Source organism: Hibiscus syriacus, unplaced genomic scaffold, assembly GCF_006381635.1.
Source record: "Hibiscus syriacus cultivar Baekdansim isolate YM2019G1 unplaced genomic scaffold, ASM638163v2 tig00110890_pilon, whole genome shotgun sequence".
In the NCBI taxonomy this organism is placed as follows: Eukaryota; Viridiplantae; Streptophyta; class Magnoliopsida; order Malvales; family Malvaceae; genus Hibiscus; species Hibiscus syriacus.
Window position 1 is genome coordinate 1,122,510 of NW_024062900.1, and position 16,701 is coordinate 1,139,210.

A 16,701-nucleotide genomic window follows, 5' to 3' on the forward strand; every position below is an offset into this window, starting at 1 on the left:
CATGATATACCAGTAAATACATTGGATTAATTAAAGAATCCAAATAAGCATAGGTATTGGCCTACCTTTAAAAGTAATGGAACATAATTTAAGTGAGTAGATCAACCCTAAAGCTATGTCAATACCTGAATGGCATAGATATTACTGGAATGTGTGTTTGTCTTCTTAAGTTTGATTCGATGATAAATTTTGGAAGTATTCAGCTTAGCTCAACTCTGGATCACATTCAGTATAAAAAATTAGATGTTTGTTCAACAAATCAACCACGAATACCGAACTGAATTGAACTAAAGTACAATATGTATCTAAAATTCAGGAATGCTTGAATTACTCTGGAAAGTCCCAAAGTATCTGGAATGAACTTGAATGCTAAATAAATTAAGTAACCACAAGGACTGAGGATTGAATAAGTGAGTTGGATGAATCTAGAAATGTTAATGAACATACATGATGTAATGTTCTTATGGATCATGAACTACAAATCAAGCACGTCAGCATTTCATGATATAGTGAAAGCGTGAACATGAAATAAAGACATTTGAAGATTTATTTAGCGATGATTCCGAAGATGATATATGGACTAGAAATTATGGTATTAAAGAGTAAATATCCTGGAAGAACGATGAATTGACCAATCGATAAGCATTAGTTCTAGGAACTATTCATCTAAGAGTTGTTCGATAATCAGATCAAACGACATATTTTGTATAAATATTTCTGAACACTTTCCTGATGCACATGAATCATATCGGAATTCTAAAGTATCAACCTTAAATGTCGGATTAGATTGGTTAGCAATCGATTCCCTTCAATAGGACCTCATTTTTAGAATCTGATCAAATTACATCAGTTTCATGTTATTCATTATGATAACTACTAAGTGTCTCTGAGAAATACTTGGATATCATAGTGTGTTCCACATGTTCCACATGACGATTTATATGTTTTTAAATGAGTTTCACCGAAACTATTGATTTAATGGTTTATGAACCATGACAACATGTTATATATTTTCCGATTTCGGGTTTTACCGAAAAGTATGAATTATTCCTGATTTATGACATCATGGAATCTACTGGTTTTATGAACTATGTTTTCTTGAAATATGTTATCGAGTTTCCTATTTTTATTGGAAAATATGATCTTGATAAATCACGTACTGAATATTTTTATGAGACAATATCTGATGTTCTGAATACAATTTATTTTGATATCTGATTTACCACATATTTTGATATGGTTTCTGGTTACGGTATTTTTGTACATGATTTCTAAATATGAATTAATTACCGTTACAGTTCCCCCAGGTCCCTTTGTTGTGTGCAAGGGTAAGCCATACAGTTCCCCCATGTCCCTTTGCTGTGTGCAAGGGTAAGCCTTACAGTTTCCCCAGGTTCCTTTGCTGTGTGCAAGGGTAAGCCTTAACAGTTCCCCCAGGTCCCTTTGCTGTGTGCAAGGGTAAGCCTTACAGTTTCCCCAGGTTCCTTTGCTGTGCAAGGGTAAGCCTTACAGTTTCCCAGGTTCCTTTGCTGTGTGCAAGGGTAAGCCTTACAGTTTCCCAGGTTCTTTTGTTGTGTGCAAGGGTAAGCCTTACAGTTTCCCCAGGTTCTTTGCTGTGTGCAAGGTAAGCCTTACAGTTTCCCAGGTTCTTTGTTGTGTGCAAGGGTAGCCTTACAGTTTCCCTAGGTCTTTTGCTGTGTGCAAGGGTAAGCCTTCAGTTTCCCCAGGTTCTTTGTGTGTGCAAGTATAAGACTTATCGTTTTTGCATGATCCTCTGCTTTGTGCACAGGGTAATATGTTTTAAACTGCTACTGTTTTAAAAGATATGTATCTTTCACTGGTTTTACGGGAACACACTAGATAACCTGTTCTGATCTCCTGAACTCAGTCATCCGAAATATTTCTCTGAACTGAAAGCTCATTGTCCGTTACCACCTGAAATATCAGTATGATTCTGCTCAGCATAAAATCTATCATCTGGTAGTTCTGTATTACTGAGCTTTCGAAGCTCACTCTATACTCACATTTCAGGTTAAAAGAATTGTACCAGTGCAGCTATCGACATCAGTAAGGGAGTTCTTCCGGCGTTGTTGCAGAGTATGGTACATGTGATTAGGGGGCATGTAATTGTATTTTGATTTATATACGAGTATGGAAATTTGTTTTATTTTTAAATAGTGATAACTTTTATTTTGTAGTGGCAAATGATTTTATGAATTTACATGTTCTGATATAAGGTTTTAAATTTTCCGCTATTTTTACAGTGGGTCGCTCCAGTGACCCTAATGTGACTTCCCGGATCGGATCGGGTTACCCGCATCGGTATGTGGGGGTTACTCCTTATAATCATTGGAATCTATAACTAATTTTGGTAAATGGATATCAATCACCTTTTCCTCTGAGAGAAATAGAATTCAGTAGCACATTTGTTGCAAGTTTGAATGAAAATCATCTTTATAATTGAGAAGGATGGGTGAATTACACATATGTAAATAGAAGTATCCCCTTAAATAACAGTGTAACTGTGAGAAATGAAAAGTAAAGCTTTTAAAGATTAAGATATTTTTACCACAAATTTACTTGATTTTTCGTTCTTTTCATATTACTTAGTGATGAGTGATGACTTGATAACCATAAATGAAAATGTTTGCTCTTTAAAAATGTTTGGACTACTTTATGTTCTTACCTGAAGATAGTGATGCTTGATTAATATGCAAAGTATTAATTCTTATATGTCATCAGCAGTTGGTTCAAATAAGGAGTGGAAACCAAAGGTGATCAGCTCTAATTTTGGGAAGGGTTCGGGAACAGCTGGTGCATCTGATGTTCCTACTAGTTCAGTTGAAGCCAATGCTCATTCGCAGCCTATTTCAAGAGTTCTCAACTCTGAAGAAGCAACTTCAAAATTGCAGAAGAAGCTAGAGGAGTTGCATCTCCCGCAACATCGACATGTTTAATATTCGCAAAGAATGGGTATCTTATGTGGAAAACTTTATTATGCCATGATATTTTGTATCGACATATGAATACAATATTTTAGATAACTTAATGCTAATATATTGCATGCAAATGGATTGCTTATATATAATATGATATATATATTTAGTATTATGAGGCATTAAATGTGATTTAGTTTGATTATTTGTCAATCTACAATATATATATATATATATATATATATATTATAATTTACGACATACAATCACGACACACGAATGTGTTCTTTTCTAATGACGTGTGCTTCAATGACACGCAATGTAAGTCATAAATGCGTGTCATAAATTTTGACACAAATGTGTGTCGTCTTCATTTATAACGGGGGCTTCAATGACGCGCAATGAGAGTCATAAATGCGCGTAATAAATGCGTGTCATAAATTTATGACGCACAGTTGCGTGTCATCTGAGATTCATGTCGGTGGCTTCAACGACATGCATTTGTGTGTCATCCGCACCCATAGATGACGCGCAATGTGCGTCATTAAAGGGGGGTTTTCTAGCAGTGGAGCAACCTTCAGCTTGGCAAGATGATGATGAAAGGCTGCTCGAGGTAAAGGTTTTGTAAGAGTATCAACAAGATGATCTTTAACATGCAAATGTTGAACAGAAACTTGGTTGCTTTGAACTTGTTCACGAACATAATAAAAATCAACTTCAATATGCTTCATCGTACTATGAAGAACCAAATTTTGGCAAAGTGGCACCAACATTGTTACAATAGATGATGGGTGGATGAAGAAGCTCAACTCGAAGTTCAGAATTCAATTCACTTCAGTGAAAGCAGATGCAACTACTCTATATTTTGTTTCCATTGATGAGCGAGCTACTATATGTTGTTTCTTAGAAGACCATCAAATGGGATTTTAACCAAAGTAAAGAATATAACCAGACGTGGATGTTCTATCATTGACATCTCCATCTCAATCTGCATCGGTGTACAATGTAAAAGCTGAAGTAGTCGTAGAAGTGATCTTAAACCCATGAGATTTTGTTTGCTGTAGATACCGAAGAATTCTCTTAACAGAGGACCAATGAGTTAATGTTGGATCATGCATAAACAAAGAAGGTTTGTTTACTACAAAGTTGAGCTCTGGTCATGTAAATGACATGTATTAAAGTTTCCCAAGAACCCGACGATATAATGTGGCATCAACGGAAGAACTACCATTTTAAAAAGTGAGAGATGCATGAGAACTCATTGGCATCTGGACTGGTTTGCAATCTGCCATGTGAAACTCAACAAACAGATCATAGATGTATTTTTCTTTAGAAAGTATAAGTATGTCAAAAGTGGGAATGACTTCAACACCTAAAAAATAAGTAAGTAGGCCAAGATCTTTTAACAAAAATTGGGAACTCAGAGACTTGATATCTTGAATTGAAGAGGAGAAAGTTCTGGTCATAATGAGGTCATCCACGTATACTAAGATGTAAATTATATTACTTTAAAGACTATAGATAAACAACGATGAATTAGAGTTGGATGTCTGAAAACCAGTATGAATAAGATAATTCTTTAATTCATAGTACCAAGCACGAGGATCATGCTTAAGTCCGTAATTGGCTTTGTTTAGTTTAAAAACATATGAAGGATAATCAAACTGCTCATACCCTGGAGGTTGTCACATGTATGTCGATTCAGCAAGGTGACCTTTGAGAAAGACATTATTGAAATCTAACTGATGCAAAGGCCTATGTTGAACAATAAGAAAGAGAATGAGGCGAACAGTCACCGGTTTGATTACAGGGCTAAAAGTAGAATGCTAATCAACACCAGGCCGTTGTGTGAACCTTTTGGCGACAATACGAGCTTTGTGTCAATCAATGGTACCATCAAATTTGGTCTTTATCCTGAAAATTGCAATCTACAATATTTTGTGAAGCAGACGATGGAACTAGTTCCTAAGTATTATTGTTCATTAAAGTATCAAACTCAAGTTTCGTAGCTTCTCACCATTGTGCTTTTTTTTTGGGCTTGTTTATATGTGGAAGGAAGTGATCCGGGTGTAGTATGAGCTAGATAATCAAAATTGGGTTTTGGTTTGGTGATATTATTTTGTGAACGAGTAATTGACCAATGAACATGGGCTAGTTGAGGGACAATATCGATAGGGGGTGAAGTAGCAAATCGAGGTGGATGGTGGTAATAAGGATTGTGGGGGTGAGGCGTTCGGCGATGATAGTGCTACAAAGGTGGAGAAACATAAGAAAAATTAAAAGAAAAAGGTACCTGATTAGGTGATAAAGTTGGTACAAGAATTGTGGAGGGGGCAGAAGTGGATGCAACCCTTTGTGTTGAACTTGTAGAGGGACTTGAGAAGAGTGGTGTTTGCCTTTAAGGAACAACCTGAATAATTGGTGGAATATCATAAAAACTTGGTGGCATAGCACAATTATCAGAATTTTTAGGTGCAGGTGTAATATAATCCCATTGTAAATGTGAATTTTTTTTTATATTGTAAATAAGAAAATATCTCTGAAAAAGGAAAACTATTTTCATAGAAAGTAACATATTTTGACACAAAAACTTTGTAAGAGATAGGATCAAAGCACTGATGACTGTGATGAGTTTTAGAGTAGCCTAAATAAACACAAGGTATTGATCGAGATTCTAACTTATGTTTCACATATGGTTTTAAACATGGATAACAAAGACGTCCAAAGGTATAAATATTTTATAATTTGGTATTTCACCAAATAACTTTTGATATGTGGATTGATCATCTAATGCTTTTGTTGAAAGCATATTTATGATATAAATGGCTTGGTGGTATGCAAATGACAAAAAAAGAGGAGGGTAACGATGCTTGATGGAGAATTATTTAGGCTGTTTCAATTTTATGGCGATATCTGAGTCAGCCAAGGTTACTCATTGAGGTGTTTATGGTGGTGAAACAAGTTGTTCAATACCATTATTTTGAAGAAATGGTTTTAGGCCTTCAAACTCAGTACCACCATCAGTGTAAAATGGAAGTATTTTTGTTTGAAAATAGTTTTCAATAAGAGGTTTAAACATTGAAAAAATGATTGAACCTCATTTTTTATTGAAGCGTATAAAGCCAAGTCATCTAGTAAATTGATCGAAAAATATTACAAATTTTTATCAATAGATAAAAACTGATGAAGGGCCCCAAAGATCAATGTAAATAAGTTGAAATGGCATTTTTTAGCAAAATGTTTTGAGAAGAATGTCGTCAATGACTTTTATTTGAAACGTGTGAATTACAATGATCAAAACTGACCCAATATGAGAATGAGATTGACAATTTTTGAAAAATTGTTTGAAGAACTCTTTTATTTGGGTGTCATAATTTATTATGAGGTATTGATGTAGTAAGATTGGTGGCTTGATTTGCAATGACTACTCTTGGCAGGACACTCATACAGTCCTTGATTATTCTGGCCGCTTGCCAAAAAAACCCCGTGCGCAGATCCTTACACGAAAAATAGAGGGAAAATTCAATGGAGTTAGATTATCTTGACAAACTTGTAAACAAAATAAGATTACGTTTAATGCCAGGAGCACACAAAGTATATGATAGCTGGAACTTTTTTGTTTGAGGTATTTAGATAAACTGAACCAGTAGAAGAAATGAGAATTTTGTTACCATCACCCACTGTAATTTCATCTATGCCGATGTAGTCCTACAGATGTTGAATGTTATCAACATCAGTTGTTACATGATGAGATTCTCTTGAATCAACTATCCAAGGCATAGAGGCATAATGAACTTGAGCTTTTAGGTGGTTATGAAAGCATGTGATACAAACATTGGTCTTGTGGCCAGGACGACTACAAAGTTGACAAACCACACGATTGTGTTGTGTATAACCAGGTTGACGTTGTTGCATGTTGTGGCCTAGGATTTTGAGATCGCCACTGGGAACTAGATGATCGACCTTTTTTATTATTTCAAAAGGCATTATGGCCTGATGAGAACCTTTGAACAATAGCAGCAGTGATAGGATAGGAGGATTTTATGTTTTCTCTATGTGTGAGAAGAAGTTCTCAGTTGACGTTTATCATAAAGTTTGTCATATGAGATTGGGGAGTCACAAGCCTGAATGACAATTGATATAGAATCATACTCAGGTCCTAGGCCACTGAGTATTTTAATAGCAAGTTTAGTATTTGATATATTATAACACCCCTGACCCGTACCCGACCCGAATATGAATCCGAGATGTCACATTTGACTTTTCAAAACATATAAATTTCAAAAATAGGAACCAAATTAAAATTTTAAATCAAAATAAAAAGGTATACACCTCTTCAATAAAATAATCATTGCACACACATTTTTACCTAAAAACATAATAATTTACATAAATACCAAAAGGTAGAAGTTCACAAAATAGATCAGAGCATTTTCAAATTAAACGCTTAATACATGCCAACATTTAAAATATTACAAAACACCTACATTTAAATTGGTTCTGATCTGACCTTCAAAGTATACGCTATCCACGCTAACTTCACTCTTTCGCTTTCTTCAAACCTGTACTTGAGAAAAATCACACGCTAAGTCGATGACTTAGTAAGTCAAATATTAAGAGTGCTAAATAAAATCTTATTTGTTTTATTCAAAATGTTTTACAAAGAGCTTCCATTATTTTTCGTATCAAAATATAATAGTTTCCCTTTTTATATATTTGTTCAAAATGCCCAAGGTATACTACTGAGAACTCTAAGTATTTCAGTACTATGAGGTTGTGCACTAATACTGTCACCACAACTCATAATTTGCATCGAAGTGCCACATAATTATCCTGAAAGACCACACATAGGTTTGTACCAAAGTGCCACATAGGTTTGCACCAAAGTGCCACATAATTATCCTGAAAGACCATATAGGTTTGTACCAAAGTGCCACATAGGTTTGCACCGAAGTGCCACATAGGTTTGCACCGAAGTGCCACATATTTATCCCGAAGGACCACATAAAACTCTCGACTCTTGGCATGCCAACTATACCTCTAATCCTTATACATATACTTGAGCTATTAATCACATAATTATGTTCAATCATTATTCGAAGTGTTTCTTATTCACATAGTTTCTCTCTTATAGAGTATGTTCACATTCACTGGTTCAAAGTTCATATTTCCATAATTGTATGATCATAAAACATAACTTGTATATTAGTACTTGAATAAAACATTGAAATATAACATAAAAGAAATTATAACTTTTTCAATCGAAAACACTGAGGTTGGCTTATCGCAAGCCTTCCTCAATTATGTTGAAAAACTAAAAAGTTGCACTCACCTTTGTCTCACTGAAGTCTAATCCAAATATTAATCCTTTCGAATCGATAATTTAAATGTCGAGCTAACCAGAAGTCGATTACGTTCAATCACTACACAAAACAATCGAAAATCAATATCGTTCTTCAACTCAATTATATCGAATCAAAATAACATGGGATGCAAGAAATCCTACATTTCCATTTCATGTTTAGAAGTATCGGTACTACCCTAACAGTACCGATACTTCCCTTCAAGTGTATCGATACCTCCTCATGGTACCGATACCAAAAATAACATTCGATGTTTCGAGGGTATCGGTACCTCTTCAAGGTACCGATACCAATATGGCATTCGATGTTTTAGGGGTATCAATACCATCCTACAAGTATCGATACTACCCTTACAGTATCGATACCTCTTCAACAGGTATCGATACTACCCTTAATAATTTCACATATTTTTCCCTTGATGTATCGGTACTGTTCTAATGGTACCGATACTCCAAGCCTAAAATTGCCATTTTCACCCCGAAAATCAGCCAAAATCCACCCAAATCTCTCATATACATCATACCTTAAGCCCTTGAACTCACCTTCATACTTCCAAACCAACTTCTACAAATTTACTACTCCTAAACATCCCAAAATCCCATTAAAACACTTATCTCTAAAAATCATACCATGTTTTCAACTAAGCTCTTATACATTTTTAATACTCCTAAACCTTTAATTATATCATTGACAAGTCAAATATCTTATTCAAACTTCAAAAACTATTCCATAACAAAATTTCATTTCAAAACCCATTTTACAAAATCCTTTCAATTTCACTTGTCTTGTTGTTTTAATCCCATATAATCTTACCTTAAGCTTATATAACACCTCCACTTCCACTACCAAACCAACAAATAAAGAAAACCATAAAAATTCAGATTCTTACCTTGTGTTTGGAGCTCACGTAGAAGAAGAAGAAGAGATAAGAAAATAGTTTTCATACTTCTATTTGCTTTTCTTTCAAACCCACATGTCTATTTCCTTTAAAAAGGAAGATAAAAATCCTCTTGGAAAAGACCATATTGCCCTCCTCACTAAACCAAAATTTCCTTCAAACCCCATATATAATTTCCACTATAAATCCTTGAGTTTAATGATTTATTCTAATTCAAACATTGAATTTAGAATATTTACAATTTAACCACTGACCCGATAATCGAGATGTTACATATATGGGCACCCGCGGTGGCAAGTTCATCTGCCACATTCTTGATGTCTCGTAGATATTCTGCAATGCTACGAGATTGTTTAGTAATGGAGGCTAAGGTATTTTCCAAACTGAAGACTCTAGTGTGAGACTTAGTCGCATACAGAGTGTGCAACATATCCCAAGCTTCCTTTGAGGTGGATGATTTTGTAATTATAAAGGTTATAGTTTGATCAATTGATGCCATTAAGGCATTATGAATTAACTGATCTTGTCGAACCAGATTTTATAGTTCGGATTGGAGGTTTGAATATTGTCAATAGTAATGGTTTTTGGGGGAACAATCATAGTGTCATCTAAATAGGGGTAGAGATTATGGCCGAACATGGGGTATTCGACTTGAGCTTTCCAGGTGACAGTTCATTGTGTCAGTAAGTTTCAACGGTAGTTGGGAACTTGCATTAAATTGAACTAGATGATTGGTGTTATCCACAGACTCAATGAAATCGGATGGATTAAGCATGGTTTGGAAAGAAGAAGAAAATTATCGAACGAGATTAGAGAGGCTCTACCACCATAAAAGAACACATAGAAATATTGATGAAAAAAGCTTATTGCTTCATTGAAATGAAAGTATGCTTTATATACAAAATTAGAGCAACAAATTATCCTACTTATATGGAGAAATATCTAAACAAAATAAATTTATTTAAACTTAAAACAACTTTATTCAAAATACAAATGAATTATGTACTATAGGTAAGGATTGACACGAGACCCGAAGCCGACGGGTTCTGACCTGACCCAATTGGATTAGTTTTTTTTTTTAATTTTGAGTTTGGGTCGAGTCAGATTCGAGTTTAGGGTGAAAAATACTCGACCCGAAAAAATTATAATTTTACCCTCTATATTTAGGGATAATTACAATAATACTCCTTTATATATTATTTTTCAATTAAATCCCTATTTTTATTAATAAAATATATATTTTTTTAATAATATATTTTTTTCCAGTCGGGTTCGGATTTTATCATAAAGTTAGGTCGGGTTCGGGTTAGGTGAAAGGTGTATTTTTTGGGTCGGGTTGGGGGGAGGATGTATAATTTTCAAGTTGAGCCGGGTTGACCGAAGCTCGACCCATACCCATCCTTAACTGTAGGGTTGTAAATGAGCCAACTAAAGTTCGAGTATTATTAAATTTAACTCGACTAAAAAAATCTCGAGTTTAAAAATTATCAAAGCTCAACTCAAATTAGAAACAACATAAATGAAGCTCAACTCAAACTCAAAATAAAAAAAAAAATAAGCTAAACTCGAGCTCGAAAAATCTTGAGCTCAAAACATTCTCAGACTTAGCTCGATTAAAGTTTGAACTCGAACTCAGTTCAAGTTTGAACCTAAACTTTAAGTGCTGAAAATCATATATTATATTAAAAAATAACATATAAATGTTAATATTATTAATAGTTTAATTTTAAAATATAAAAGTTATATATATTATTTTTCAAACTACTCACAAAAACTTTCAAATAGCTCATTTATTTTTGGCTTATTAATAAATTGAGTTAAATTTAAACCAAAATCAAATTTATTCGATTAAATTGATGATTGAGATATGGGGCTAATTTGGCAGGGCTTTTGAAAAGTGTGGTAGAAAAAACTTTTAAAGTGTTGTTTAGAAGTGCAGTTTAAAATTTAGACATTATAGACATTATGTTGTAAATTAAAAATATAGAATTTTAATTATATTTACGCTTATTAATACTATGATATATAAAATATATTAAAACTATGATATATAAAATATATCAGTTAAACTATAAAAATATTTTAAAATAATTTATTAATAATATTTTTATAAATAAAATATTTTTTAACAATTAAAACAAATCATTAAAAAATATTTTTTTTTAGGATTTTTGTTAATATTAAATTATTAAAATAAAATATAAATGAAAATAAAAAATACAAATATTAATTTTTTGTAATTAGTTTGAAATTACGTTTCTACCGTAATTTTTTTATTTTTATCCATTCAATATTAATTTTACGATCAAAATAAACCTTTTAACTAAAAATATATTTAAAAATTTACGTCAAACGAGATCTTAACCGAATGAAATTCGAGTAGTTTACAGGTATAAGAAAATCAAATTAATAAAGAGATTGTTTTTAGTACAAGCTAGCTGTTGGGTGGAAAACACGTGTAACATTTATTGTTTTCTGAAGAAATTCCATTTCCCTTTCTCTTTCATACTTTTTCTTTTTCTTTCCCACTTAAAAAAGGGGAAGAAAATAATAAAGTAATTATAAATATAACATCTTTGTGTCAAATCTAGTACCCATTTCTTATTTGAATCTAAGGTCGTATTTAGTTCAAGTCATCTCATATTGTTAGGGAAATAAAATGTCATTCCCTCATTTGGTTGACAAATATTTTTAGCCTTCAGTAATCTTTTATTTCCAACAGTGATATTTTGATGGTATATTATTGGGAATGTGATTACTCCTTTCCCTTAAGTATTGTTGGATTACCAGCGTTTTGGACTAAAATACCTTTAAATTTCCCCCCAAAAATATCATTCTTCTGTCGTTGAATAAAAAAATTCTACGAAAGTTAAATTACAAATTTATCCTTAAACTATTTTATATTTACAAAAAAAATCCATAATTAGAATTTTATATGAAGTTCAGGGGTTAAAAATAAAATTTTACCGTTTCATTAAACCTATTTATCTTTTCAATTTTGTAAAAAAAATTATAAAAATTTATGAATTTAAAATTTAAAAAAAAAATATAAACTAATTATAGTAAAATTATAGTAGAATTGAACTTGTTAAAAAAATAAATATATGATAAAGACAATTTGGTAAAATATACATTTCAATAATCTTTTATTCCTTTAACCAAATACTATAATCTTATATTCCTTTAACTAAACACTATAATCTTATATTCCTGCTAAACGAACAAAACACAAAATACAACATTTTCAGTAACCTTATTCCCCGCCTGTAATCCTATTCCCGCTGATAATCTTATATTCTGTGAACCAAATGCACCTAATAGACTTCCCTTTCCATTCTTTTTCGTCTTGGTTTATGAGGTACTATTTCTGCTTCTTTATTTATTTATTTTATCAGAGACATGCACTTTTCCTTTTTGCTAAAATCAAATCGTTTCGCTTTTTTTTAATTAATGTTTGTTTCATAAAGTTTGTGAATTTTCGTAAAATTTATATGGGTTTCTAGGGATTTATGCCTTTTTTTAAAATAAAATGTTTAAGAAATATTAAATTTTTATTTTTGATAACGTACTGTTTGATTATTTGGTTTGTTAATATTTGCAGCTGAGAAACCCACTCTTGGATAAGTTAATTTTTTTATTTGCTAGACTTCCTTTTTGTCATTTTTTTACCATTGAGGTTACTGTGAATGCTTGGTAATGTGGGTTCTCAGTGTTAGTTACATGACATGTGCAATGAACTTTTGAAGTGATATGATGTATTTGATGTCTTTTGGCTGCAATTCTTGTTTTGGCCTCCATTGTCTATGAACATTTGATGCTTTAGTATTCTAGAAATCAGCTTTTCTTTGATTTTACTTGACATTCAAATGACGCTCTACTTTTATAGAAGTGAGATATTTGATGATCTCGTAACAATTTCTTACATGTTTGTACTTGACCGTAAGTATATAAAGTTTGTTCTAGCGGACTAAACATCCTCATTTTATGTTTCATACCAAAACAACCCAAAAAATGTGCTTTTCTGTGTTTCTCTTTGAGAAAATTTGATTTTGTTCTTCTATAATTCAGGGTTACGTTTAACTTATTTCCAAAAACGGGGGGGGGGGGGTGCTGATAGAACCTTGATAAACTTGGAACCTGTTTTGTTATACATGGTTTAGATTCGGGCTGATGCTGAAATAATTTTTAATCTAATTCTCAAAAGTTTGTGTATAAGTTTGATTTATTTGTTGTGTAGCGGTACACGGATTAAGACATGAAAACGGAATATTGCTGCACCCTTGGATCCTGCAGCCTTTTCTGATGCAGTAGTACAGATCTATTTGGATAATGCTGGTGATTTGGTACATATCTCAATATACATACTTTTGTTCTAGGTTGTAAACTTTAGCATAATTCCAGACTTCTAGTTGAATATCTTGTGCTCAGTGATCAAAATCTCTGTGGCATACAGGAACTTGTTGCGAAGAACATTGAATCATCTGATCTCAACTTCTCTAGATACGGCAATACTTTCTTTGAGGTAAACTTCTTCCTTTCAGACAGAAGTGTCAACTGTTTGTGATATTTTCCTCTTAAAAAAGTAAAACTTTTGGTTTCTCTATGCTATTTCATTGGATCTTTGGATCATATTTGAAATCTACTGGAAAAAGATATATGTTTGCTGGGTGTTTATGGGGTTGATGTTTGGAGGATAACACTTAATCTATCATACTTGCATGCCTAGAGATTTGGCAGCTACAATAAGTTTCTAAGTAAAACTTGGCACTAGTAAGGACGACATAAGATTACTTTACAACCCCCCCCCCCACCCAAAAAAAAAAAAGAAAAAAGAAAACTCGATTATGATGATCCTTCAAATTGTTAGCTTAGGCAGCTGTTTGAATGCCAAAGTTTTTGTTTTGTAGCTTTTTACTTTCATGCTAATTTTATGTAGTTAGGTTGTTAAGTGGTTTTCTTATAAGATAAACTTTTTTCTGTTCGTGTGTCTAAATTAACCTTCCATTACCTTACAGTTGACATTGGCTAATTGCACAAGGCCTTGAATTCTTGCAATAAAATAATAAAATATTTCAGATGTTTGACCAAAGTTTGAATTTCTTCAAAACTTGTGGTTCTAATGTTTTCTTCCACTCTTTGCCTTCGGTGAAATGTAGTTCTAATGCTTTAGTCATCTAAATTGGTAATTGCAGGTTGTTTTCACTGGAGGTCGCACACAACCTGGCACAATCAAACCAGATGAGGGGGAGCGCCACCTTTACTCTGTAATAGAGTGCGAGGCTAAACGTCAAGCCATTTTGCCATCTGTGATCTACATACAGAAAATCTTTCGCCGAAGGCCTTTTCTGATAAAGAATCTTGAAAATGTTATGCAAAGACTCCTGTAGTCCTTGGAGCTTTTTGAGGATAATGAAAGGAAGAAGCTCGCAATTTTCACAGCACTTGCTTTTTCCCAGAAACTATCAGGGTTGCCACCTGAGACTGTGTTCCAGCCACCGCTCAAGGACAATCTTGTGGTAAAAGGGATAGTTCTGTCATTTATAACGGACTTCTCCAAGGAGTATCTAGTGGGTAATAGCCTTGAGGATTTAATTTCAATTCTGAAGCCAGGGAAAATGGAGGAAAATCTCCTGGACTTCTTCCCTTCTGCAAAGCGATCTGCTGAAGGTTTCTCTGAACATTTTGCGTAAGTCTTTGCTTCAAAGAAAGGGAATAGTGCCATTTAAAATTCCATACCTATTCTGATTTTCACAGATTCTATAATGTTCCAATGTGGTTGTATTGTATCCTTGGATTTGCAAGTGAATTCTTGGCATCACGCTATGTGATTCTCATGTTTCTTGAATGATGTGAAAACCTTTGCACTGTGTTGATTTTCAGCAAGGTAGGGCTGGTGCCCTTGGTAGAATACAATGAGAAAAAAGTATTTGAGGTAAAACTAAAGGAAATGAAGTGTTCCTTGACAACCTAGATAGCTGAGGAATCTAATATATCTGAAGTCATTGAAACTGTTAAAGATGCCAAATTACCTGATATTGAAGTTGTACGAATTCTGTGGGATGTAATAATGGATGCTGTTCAGTGGCCTGGAAAGAACCAGCAGCAGAATGCCAATTCAGCTTTAAGATAGGTTGTGCATTTTGTCCTTTTACAGTTATTCCCCCCCTCCCTTTCCCTTGTTTGAAGGAAACTCGATGTCTGAAACTAGATGATGCTTGGTTCTTGTCTCCTCTTAAATAAAATGATTCTACAATGTTTAAATTTATTAATAACGGGTTCATAGTTGCTTTCACATGCTTTCAGGAAGTTAGCTTATTCCACATCTCTTGCAAATATATAAGAAAAATTATCAAGAAAAATAACCATTGAGCAACCTAGTGCCAAAAGGAAAGTAAAATATGTCAAATATCTTGCACTAATAATTTTTTTTGTAATAATATTGGATCTACTAATGGTTCATGAAATGTTGGTTGCTCATAATTGCTATGACATGCTTTCAGGAAGTAAGATAATGCTAGTTCCACACATGGTTTAGATTGTTGAGTATGAATTCTGGTACATGCTAGGTTGGTTGTTAGTATGCATCCCAATTTTCTACCGTCATCATTAAATTCTAATACCAGCTGTGATGGTGCAGAATTCATGTTGATGTAGTTATTCTCAGCTAGATTAAGGCAACTATATGCTATTATGATTTATCCGTTGTCAAAGTGCCAAACCAAATTGTTGATTGAGATGGGTTTGTCCTTGATAAAGGTCAAAACATGGGCAAAGCTATTAAATTCCTTTTGCGCCAGTGGAAAGCTTGAGCTGGAGCTAATGTATGAAGTTCAGATTCAATGCTATGAGGATGCGAAATTGATGAAGCTGTTCTGGAGATTGTGAGGTCTCTCTATGACCAGGATGTCCTTGCAGAAGACACCATACTTTACTGGTTCGCAAAGGGACAAACCCGAAGGGCAGGTATGTGTCTTTTTTCTCCTATTTGCTTTCATATCATTGACAAGTATGAAGTATCATCTGTGAATCAGCCTAGTAATCGAGCGACTGGTTGGAAACGGAACACGTAAATATGAACGATTCAAAGTTTCTTTTGCCACGATCTTTTAAGAAGATAGGGGTGATATTATTGCAGGCAAACGTTTGTGAAGGCGTTGGAGCCCTTTGTGAAATGGCTGGAAGAAGCTGAAGAAGAGGAATAAGCGCCCAACAATAACAATGTGATAAACAATCAAAATATATATTATAAAGAACCCTGTATCTTTTACATGTTTTGTTGAAGTTTTATATTTGCCAGGTTCTTTGAAACTTAAAATATTTGCTGCGCTCATAAAAATGGTGTTAAGCTTGATGGATTAGTAACTTCAATAAAAACGGTGCACTTTTTACCATATGTGGCTTTTGGTTTGAATTCAAGGTATGTATTTGTATGCTCTGTGAATTGCATTTGCATGGTGTTGCGTAGAATCACCCTTTTTATTTGTGGCCATTTTCTTACTTTGAT

The 16,701-nt window shown here is 33.5% G+C and overlaps 1 pseudogene; it reads left to right on the forward strand.

Moving 5' to 3' along the window:
- The first annotated feature begins 13,456 nt into the window (after positions 1-13,456).
- LOC120144575 lies at positions 13,457-16,440 on the forward strand (annotated as a pseudogene).
- Positions 16,441-16,701: the final 261 nt, after the last annotated feature.